The sequence below is a fragment of the Notolepis coatsorum genome (assembly GCF_963971535.1).
Source record: "Notolepis coatsorum genome assembly, chromosome: 5".
NCBI classification, from domain to species: domain Eukaryota; kingdom Metazoa; phylum Chordata; class Actinopteri; order Aulopiformes; family Paralepididae; genus Notolepis; species Notolepis coatsorum.
Window position 1 is genome coordinate 22,541,513 of NC_140169.1, and position 11,003 is coordinate 22,552,515.

An 11,003-nucleotide genomic window follows, 5' to 3' on the forward strand; every position below is an offset into this window, starting at 1 on the left:
GGCAGTCAGCATGGCACTCAAAAGGCGAACCATAACGGAAGCAGGCAGCGCACCGGGGAAACCAGGCAACGGGCTGTTGACCCGAGCCTGGAGCACTGCGGACGAGACAAGCGCCAAAGGGGTCAACTGAAAACAGCACCCCGGCGGAAGGGGCGTATGCTGCCATCAAAAAAACCCCACCCAGAGGGGTCGAGGCAGAGAAGGCTGACACGATTGGCAGACGTCATGGGGCACACTCAACCGGGTAACCCGGGAGTTGACTCTGCTCCAACACACCAGGGAATCAACCACCCTCTTGGTACACAGACAGTGGTTGTTCCTATAACCCCTCAAGAAAAAACTCCAAAACACACCTGCGGGTATACACCAGCTATACCGCAGTACAAGTGTTTCAGTTTCCAAAAAGGGTTATCCCAGGCCTACGGTTTCAACAAAACATTACTTCGGACCGGGCCCGGCGGCTCGGGACCACACAGGGTTACCAGAGGAGGTCCAGAAGACCACCCCAACAGCCCCCTCTTCGCCATGCGTGAGAGAGGAGCGAAAGAAAGGAGAACCAGCCCCTTATGATAGTGCCAGGTACAACGTGTACCCAACAAAGGGTCTCCATAACGCCTAACCCTGTGACACCCGGGCCGACCCGGCATTTTTCCCCCCGAAGTCCCTCAGGGTACCAGAACAGCAGATCTGCGTCCCCGGCGGACAACGGGTTAACTGACCTGGACCAGCACGACCAGAACCAGTCCCGTGCCCTAACCACGCTGACATGCCCACTCCAGGAGAGGGGGTAGGTATGCGTGTTGATCTAAAACATGAAAAGAGGGCGCCACCCAGACGGTCCCATTTGTACCGCGCTAAGTGGCCCACCCCAAGGGCGTGAGACCCCTCTACCTATGTTCTGATCTATTCCGTTAACATCCCCCAGATATGAACGAGAATTCATCGAGACAACCTAGTAAACTGGCGCTCGGAAGAGACAAAACTCCATCCCAGTTGCCCTATAAAAACGCTGTTTTAATAACGAGCAACCAAGGCGTACTAGCCCCCTGCGTGATTCTTAACAGAAACACCCCGAGCCAGCACTATGTACGCGTCGAGACCCAAACACATCAATGGATAGTCTAGCAAGACACCAGACATTGTTCCTCCAAGTCGCCTGGGAGAACGACACGGAGCCGTCGTGCTTCATGTTCTTTCCTCTTTTTATTTAAAAAAGAAAGAAACACAGACTGACATGAATCCCACGTGACGCAGCTGAGGGTAAAAATGGTTTACATTTTTACATCCCGCCACCCTCGCCACAGGGAGGAGACGGAAATCCCCAGAGAGACTTCCCACGCGAGCTGTATAGATTGAAAAGAAATATTGCAACATTGAGCTATGTAACACTTGGGTTAGGGCTCTCCGAGGAGGAGGCACTGAACCAATACACACTCAATAATCGAATTGAATCGAATACACACACAATAGAGCAGAACTCCTTTTTTGAAGTTCTACTCACCTTGACAATCTGAGGAGGAGGCTCTGAACTCTGAGGAGGCTCCCTCACTGGGAAGGAGAGTCCGAACTCACAGAAGGCACTTCTCCCTGAGGAGGAGCTTCGTGAGGAGGAGCTCTGACAACTCCCTGAAACAGATCCATAACATGGATCTGGACAACCCACGGAAGTCATACCAATAGAGACGCGCTCAGTGACGCACTCCATGGCGGGGGAATTTCCGCGGTGCACACGCCCTATCTTTCAGGCCGTGGGACCAGGAAAAAAGTACACTCTTACTACAGAGGAACGCCGTTTTTCATAACGAGAGAAGACAGAAGTCCTCGATTATGTAATGGCCACAGACCTTGCTAAGCACACATGATAAGTGACCAAACAACCTTTTCTTTAGGAAATTTTTTTTTCTCAAGCGGAAAGCACAACCCCAGCAACTTAAGCTGAGGGTTACATCGTATCCCCACAAACACAGTGACACAATATATTGTAACCAAACATGTCTGAGAGGAGGGGGGGGAAGCCCCAGGGAAACCGGGGGGTCACCCCTCCTATCTTACCCTTGATACGACCAAGGCGAACAGGCACCTCTGTTAATGTGTGAACACGCTGTTCATTGTCATCACAGGCTGAGAAAAAAGATTCATTCCTCAATCACATGTCACTAAGCATAGCTTTACAGGTTAATTAACCCTCTTAGTTGTGAGTTCACCCACGGTACAACGTTACATGAACACACATGTTCTCATCACAACCAAACCAGTTCATTTTTACACATGTAAAAAACAACGCCGATTTACTACAGAGAAAAAAGCTATACCAGTGACAAGACAATTCACACACAACACGCGTTGCATCCTCAATGTATTGCAGCAACACATGTTTTGGAAACATCGTTATTACAAAACATTTAGAAGGGAAGAAAAGAAGAAGTGTTTAAAGTCCGGTCAGGACTCCTACCTTCACCCTGAGCGCAGGCCGAGAGAACAGCAACACTGGTTAACGGGACACCGAGTTGAACCCAGCATCTCCTGCATTGGTGACAAGGGTATGTCCGCTACGCCACCCAGCCGCCGTTCTCCATGTTGACGAAGTCCTCGCTGGCACTGGCACCCGGATGTAGGGTCGACTAACATCCTCTGTCAAAGATGACGTCGTAGTCAGAGTGTTAAAGGCATGTTATAGTCACAGTAACGTTTCAACAGTGTAGCATTAAGCTAACAGCCGTCCGACTGATAGCAACAAGCTAACGTTTACTAGCCTAGTGAACACAACGAGCTAGCGCCGCAGCTAACAGCTGACTGGCTAACAACAGTAGGCCACAAACTAGCACGCCAGCTAAGCAGCTATCACCTGAACTGTACACAACGACATAACAAGCCACACTTCAGACAGGCCGCTGTCCAAGTCCCTCCCCATCCTAAGAGGGAAGAGAAAAAGAAATGTCAAACACAGTTTTCAACTGTGATTTACCAGACATACAGCGGAGCCGGCACAAATTCCCATCCGGGCTGCAGCCGACTTGAGCATGGAACTCCCGATAATGAAGATCCTATGACCACATTTCCTCGTTAGGGTGTACTTCCACATTTATGTGAAAGATGGGGCCTGCACTGGACAGAGAAGCATCCGCTCGTCCAGAGAATCCCCGGTTTTAACCAGGTCTTGGTCGCGGCCCACTAGGTTGACCATCATGGGCGTCAGACAAAGATCCTCCGTCCGCCGCTTAAGAAGCTGAGCAGAGAACCCCAGTCCGGGGTCGGCATTCGTAAAATTGCCAGCTAACCCCCATAGCATAAACAGACAACCAGTACTCGCAAGTAAAACAGTACTCACCTCACCCGGAAGCAAACCGGCTTCTCACAACAGCCGGTGCCTCCCACAGTCCAGCTGTATGACCGGAGGGCCAATACCCATCCAGCCGCAGCAAGGAGGACTGCAGTCGGGGAGTATATCAGCGGCGCGAGCCCCTAATACGAAAAAGCCGGTGGAGGTCAGAATGATCATCATCTTCCAGACACTCCAGTGACGAAGACAATATCGCCGTATTTTCTCGAAAATAGTGAGAGAGAAAATAAAGATATGATGTCAACGTATCTTCCCGTTCTTTTGTTTTCCAACTTTCTTCAACTAAACAACCTCGTCAAGTGTGGGTATCTACCGAGGCACTTCCTTGTGGTGAAAGTGAAGAAGGAGGCGAGTAGGTGACCACACACCTGCTTATGAAGGTAAGCGGATAGGGGTGTGGCCAGACGAATGTTGGTATGTAAAGGTACATTGTGGATTTTTTATTCAGTGCATGTGCATGAAGTGAGGTTAGTGCAGACTGACGCTGAGCGGAGGCCAGAATGAAATAGAACTGTATAGTCCCCAGCTCCAGTATACTTCTGGAGGAAGCTCATACAATAGTTTCCTGTCAAATACTATTGGATGACGTGATTAATCATGACAGGAAACCAAAGTGTGAGCTTCTGCCAGGAAGTATACTGGAGCTGGACTTAAAAAATGCACATAGGCTATTGTACATTAAAAACAACAGTCCAAACGCACAAATGAGGTAAGCCGGCATTTATTGTCAAAAGACAGAATTATTACAAATAATTATATACAAAGAATTACATGAGGTAAGCCAGCATTTATTGTCAAAAGACAGAATTATTACAAATAATTATATACAAAGAATTACAAAGAATTGTATTCTTATTCTTGAAATGGTAAATGGCTGTTTTCTTTTTTACAATTTGTGCACATTTTACCCATAGGAAAATCCCGCTCGTTGTACAAGTATTGCAGAGAAAATTCAAAGGTACTCACAGTTGCACGAGAGTTTCGGACAGAGAAACACAATGGTTTGAAAGCTCGGCGTTGCTAATAAACATTTTAAATATTATTTTATAAACTGCTGGTCAACACTGCTCAAAACGGCTTTAGCTGACTGATGCGCCTTGCACATAGAGCGTTTCGCCAGTTCTTCAGAGTTAATTATGGGATTTTATTGTCAAAACACAGAATTATATTACAAAGAATTATATTCTTATTCTTGAAATGGTAAATGGCTGTTTTCTTTCTTTTTTTTATACAATTTGTGCACATTTTACCCATAGGAAAATCCCATATTAACTCTGAAGAACTGGTCCTCTGAGAAACCCTCGTTGTACAAGTATCGCAGAGAAAATTCAAAGGTACTCACAGTTGCACGAGAGTTTCGAACAGAGAAACGCAATGGTTTGAAAGCTCTGCGTTGCTAATAAACATTTTAAATATTATTTTATAAACTGCTGGTTAACACTGCTCAAAACGGCAAAACTAAGACAAAGTAATCATATTCGTAAGTAAAATGGTAAATGGCTGTTTTTTTTTATTTTTTATTTTTTTACAATTTGTGCACATTTTACCCATAGGAAAATCCCATATTAACTGTGAAGAACTGGTCCTCTGCGAAGCGCTCGTTGTACAAGTATCGCAGAGAAAATTCAAAGGTACTCACAGTTGCACGAGGGTTTCGGACAGAGAAACGCAATGGTTTGAAAGCTCGGCGTTGCTAATAAACATTTTAAATATTATTTTATAAACTGCTGGTCAACACTGCTCAAAACGTAAGACAAAGTAATCATATTCGTAAGTAAAATGGTAAATGGCTGCTTTTTTTTTCTCCTTTTTTTTACAATTTGTGCACATTTTACCCATTCACACACCAACGGCAGCGGCAACCATGCAAGGTGCCAACCTGCTCATCGGGAGCATGTAGGGGTTAAGTGTCTTGCTCAAGGACACATCGACATGCTGCCCGGGGAGAATCTCCGGATTGCCAGACAACTGCTCTACCTCCCGAGCCACTGTCGCCATGAAACTAGTACTTCCAGGTCTTACCCGAAAATGGAACTAATGAATACACTTTATGCACTCACTCAAAAGAACAAAAGAGGCACTCAAAAGAACAAAAGAGGCGCAGGGACGACAGGAGCATGACAATTGTCTTTGCAGACCATTCAAAGTCTATGAGCTTCCGAAGAAGGCTGTTCACGTGAGGGGACGACAGGAGCATGACAATTGTCTTTGCAGACCATTCAAAGTCTATGAGCTTCCGAAGAAGGGTGTTCACGTCAGGGGACGACAGGAGAAGGACAATTGTCTTTGCAGACCATTCAAAGTCTATGAGCTTACTTACGAAGAAGGGTGTTCACGTCAGGGGACGACAGGAGAAGGACGATTGTCTATGCAGACCATTCAAAGTCTATGAGCTTCCGAAGAAGGGTGTTCACGTCAGGGGACGACAGGAGAAGGACAATTGTCTTTGCAGACCATTCAAAGTCTATGAGCTTATTTACGAAGAAGGGTGTTCATGTCAGGGGACGACAGGAGAAGGACGATTGTCTATGCAGACCATTCAAAGTCTATGAGCTTACGAAGAAGGGTGGTCACTTGAGGGTTGATGGCGCTTCGCTTCTTTTCCCTGGAGCCTTTCTCCGGGTTGATGCCCAAGAAGCACCTGTTAATAAGCAAAGATACGTTTTAGTTTTAAATAGACTCAGCATTTATCAAGGTGCTCACCTGTGTTTTTTCCCACACCACACCCTGATGAAGACTGCTACTAGTTCAAACTTGTTGGATCATCCTCACAATACAAATATTTGTTTAGCCTCATGGTACCTCTAACATAATGTTTACTTATCCAAATTTTGAAGCCATACTATAATGTGAATTAAACCATTATGTCAATTTCTTAACAAGATAGCAGCAACATCAAGTGATGGTGTGGTCCCAATTCACATAGTTGGTTCCAGGCTTCATACTCAAAGCATTTAATCTACTTTATGGCCTCTGTAGAAAGGCATGGACTTAATAGCCAGATAGTCTTTGCATGATAAGTCTTACTGATGACATTGATCATGTGTTCAGAGTGTTAAAATACCTTTGGATGAACTCCAGTGTGGATGATCCAACGGAAGGATACTCCAGGTTGAAGACATAGTAGCTGGTGAATAAAGCAGCTACCCCATGCAAAAAGAATGGGTGTGGGCCCATCACAACTTCTCCCTCGATGGATAGCATCCATCCAGAAGGCTGCATTGTGTCACCTGAAATGAACAGATACCCCGTCATGCGTTATTGTGGACAGGTATACATTCCTGCAAGGACATGACACAGAACTAGGGCTGTCTTAAATACTTCGAAGCTTCGTTCGATGGGCATGGGATTCAAATATGAAAATAAAATTCGATTATAAAAAAATAAAAAAATGCATATATATATATATATTTTTTTTTGCAAAATCAACTCTGCCTCTCTTTGTTAATAACAACAAGCAATGCTGTCTGTTATTTAAGATGAGGTCGCACTGACAGATTTGTGTTCATTGTGCTGCTTTTATAAAGCCTCAAATGACGGCTTACAATATTTAATGAAAGCAAAGTGTTTTGTTTGTCTAAGATTTAAAAAGGTTTAAACTTTACAGCACTGACAAAGTTGAACAAAGTGCTGTACAAGTCCCACAACATTAAAAAATTTTATATATATTTTTTTAATTTCGAAGCTTCTCGGCCCTGAAGCTTCGAATTCCAAAGAAAAATCGAAGGTCAGCCCTACACAGAACCCTGCAGTTCAGGTGGACAGCACTTTTCTACTCCACCATCAGATGGGTATAGGCTATACTTATCAGCCTGTAAAAGAGTCCCTGTGCAGATAGGAAAATCCAGCTAAAGGACAAAGCAACTCCTAGCCCTCCAGTTACAAGCGCAGATGGAATGGAGACATGCCAGCTCAGGATATTATTTATAAGCGTCATATGTGTGCCGTATCACAAACTGCCTTCTGTCAGATTTTCCCCCTCGATGCAAAGGAACACAAGCTCATCCCTGAACATTACATTACCTTGAATTATCAAACAGGGGGTGCTTGGGAGTGCTGCAGTATTCACATCAGCAGCAGTGGCACAGGTCTGCAACAAAGTAACACACAATAGCAGATTTAACATTATGAAAGGATGAAGATAAGCTAATCCACGCACTACAGCTCACCACACATCGGCTCTGCCCATTTGGAGCAACTTGGGGGTTAAGTGTCTTGCTCAAGGACACTTCCGACATGTGGACAGTCAGAGCCAGGATTCGAACCACCAACCCTACGGTCGATGAACGACCATCTCTACCAACTGAGCTTCAGTCGCCCCTAATGTAATCACTCGCATTTCAAATATTTTAATATTTAAATAAATAAAACTTACATCAACTTCGAGCAGTAGTTTCTCCGTAGGCTCCTTGAAGTACACCATACGGAGCAGGACAATGCAGGCACTGATCTCCGAAACCTCTGGATCATATCTGGCCAGAACATCCCTGATCTTCGTGTTGTCCAGTTTCTGGCAGAACTGCAGGATGGTCCGTCCTCGATGACACAGGGCATCTTTGATCTTTTGAAGGACATCGGTGTCTGTCAGGAGGCCAAAGTGGGAGAAAAGAGAAAAGGCCATTCTTCTTTGACCTCCACCATCGTTGGTGCAGGCATTTTGTTCAAGTAACGCCGCAGGATGACGTAGGTCCTCTCCATCAAAAGTTCTGCTCTCGCTGTCCCACCCATCCCTTCCTCTGTGTACAGACATACAAACCAAGTAACAACAATTAGATTTGATGTTGCCACATCTGGGAAATTGAGTGGCAAACCTTTAATTGTATGCTCTCTCATCATTACTCATTCTGAATATTAAGGTGGCCTTTTTGCTTAATGTGGGATGTTTATTCAGGTGTCAATTCACCAAAAGTAAAGTAGATTGCATGCCTGAGTAGATGTTCCGCAGATCCCTTTTCAAAGCCGCCAAGGTTTCCTCTGTCTCCCCGTCCGGTAAGCTTGCTGGGCCCCACCTCACACACCTAGGGATAGGAAGGAATCATAGGTTAACCCAATACTATTGGGGGAAATTATTAGGGCTGACCCCTATTAGTCGATTAATCGGTCGAAAGGAGCCGTAGTCGACTGCCAACCTCTTAGTGGAATACATACAAAAAAAAGATTATAATATATATATTTTTTTATCATTCTTTCCAAAAGAAAAAAGGCCTCAATGCTAATGGCACGCATACCAGAGGCTAACTGCCTACGAAAACAGGCACAGAGGCACTGAAAGAGGATTTCACCCATCTAATGAACACACTAGACTAGACAAATATCAAGATGTATCCATCAGTGGACCAATTCCATGCTTTTGCAGAGGACAAGAAGCCTTCAGTCGACTCCTTCAGACATTAAGCACCCCCACAGCCCAAATGGAATTATAAAAAAAAAACTATATATAAATATATATATATATATTCTACTTTTTTTCTTTTTTTTGTCGACTAACTGCACATTTTGGCCAATCATAGTCGACTATCCAAATCCTTAGTCGGGGACAGCCCTAGAAATTATATTAAAAAAAATCTACACATAATTTAAACATTCAATCCAAATAACCTAAGTTAGTCTAGCATGGCAGTGCCACTTTAACCCCTAATTGCTGCGAGTGTGAATGGAGAGGACACTGGCGCTGTTTGTTTTGCCACCCCTACCCGTATTGGTCGACAGGACCTCTCGTCAGCCTGGACTCTCCTGCCACACCAGTGGGCCGTCTTTCCTCTCTGCCTCTGCAGCGTCTAGCCAGAGTGTTGTTCCTGTTTTTATACTCCACTCTTGTTTTTACTTGTTGGAGAAGAGAGTGGCATCCGTCTCCAACAACTTCACCTCGCCTGCTAATGTCAGCAAAGGTGTCAGGATGGCTCCTGACAATTGTTTGGACGATGCTGAGGCACGTGGTTCTGGTTGGGTTGTGCTCGTGCTCCATCATCTGATCCACCAAAGCGTTCACAAAGGCTCTTCTCTCATCTGGCTTTGGTCTCTCTTCTTTTTCCACTGCACGTTGAATGGCTGTTGACATCCGGTTCCAGTTGACACAAAAGTCTACATGCCATGCCCTGCCAGAAAGTGCAGAAGTGCTTGGGGGGCTGCTCAACAGAGAGTGCGGGAATGATTGCATAGAGGTGTTCGGAGAGGACAGAGTGTTCACAGAGCTCGTTGTTGGGGAACTTGAAGCAATTGGATGGGGAGGGAGCACCTCCATATTAAGGGTTACTAACCCTAGAAGGGACAAAAACAGTTATGCCAATGTTCCAAGGGCATAGTTCTAAGTGTCATGTGAGTCTAAATATGAATTTACCTTTATTAAGACCATCCATCAGCTTCCGACACTGGATTGGTTTGAGGTGTCGGACCAGATCCACCCTCTCCATTAAGGCCAGATCTTCGACACTCTCCACTCCAAGATCCTCAAGTAGGGTGGTCAGTAAGTCATCAGGGAGGCCCGGTAAATATGACCAAACTGCTTCCTTTATAGCTTCCATTACCTAGTCTCATTGATTAGGGTCAATCATGAATCAGTTTGTGCATATTCCCTACTTGTCTGTTTGCAGTGCACTATATGCGGTTAACTGCCAACATGTGCTCGCTATACAATCAACAATACAAATTTAAATACAAAATCAACTATCTTAAGGTTACTTAACACTTTCTCTGCCAAGGACGCCTAAACTCGTCATTCCCCGCCATGCTAATTCTGCCAATGACGCCGTAACACGTCATTGAGATCAATATTTCAAAAATCTGTGATCGCAATCATATTTCTCCCGTGGAGACTTGAGATCTACTGTTGATCCCCTCTCAACTCTCCAACGGTTCAAGAGCGCCATCTGGTGGCCGATCGGCGGATCGCCCAAACCGGAAACGGAAACTGGTGCTCATCCAAATTCGGTCCAATCACTCGCTATAGGTCCCGGGACTCAAGCTAGACACAATGGATAGCAATCCGTTACCAATAACTCGATAAACAACATGATTTGGACGTATATACCATTATACAACCTGGAGATGGATCGCATATTTCAACATCCCATAATAGGAATATTTTTGCTCCACGCTCATCGCCCAATGGCCCGAGGAGACTGGGGTGAGTTTCAGCGTTTTTTTTTACCGTGTTCGATACAAACTGCTCTAATGATCATATCACCCACACTAGATGAATCATCTAACGTTGGCCACGGAATTATAAACGACCCCCCCCCCATCCGGTCAACATCAGATGATAAGTAGTAACTTCTAGAAGCACGTCCATTTGAAATTTTTTATCTCGCGCCGATCGCTATCAAACTGTATACAATCATCAATATAATGCATTTAGGGCTATAAATCACGTTCTGCAGAAAGCTGCAGAAAATGATAAAAACATATTTATACTTTAGACCGTATTTTAGTATGAATATGTGAATGAAAAAGTATAACGTTGCTACACCCTGAACAATAGATACTTGATGTTGAATGGGCCATAGTAATGTCAATTTAGCAATACAATTTAAAAAGTTATAGCCCTGCAAAGAAGGGGAACTTCTCCATAGACAAATAGAGCTGGCAGAGGATGGTATAATGATGTACATAAGCCTGGCGAAGAAAGTTTAAACTGCTCCTGGAAAAGAATGGTGGAGCACAATAA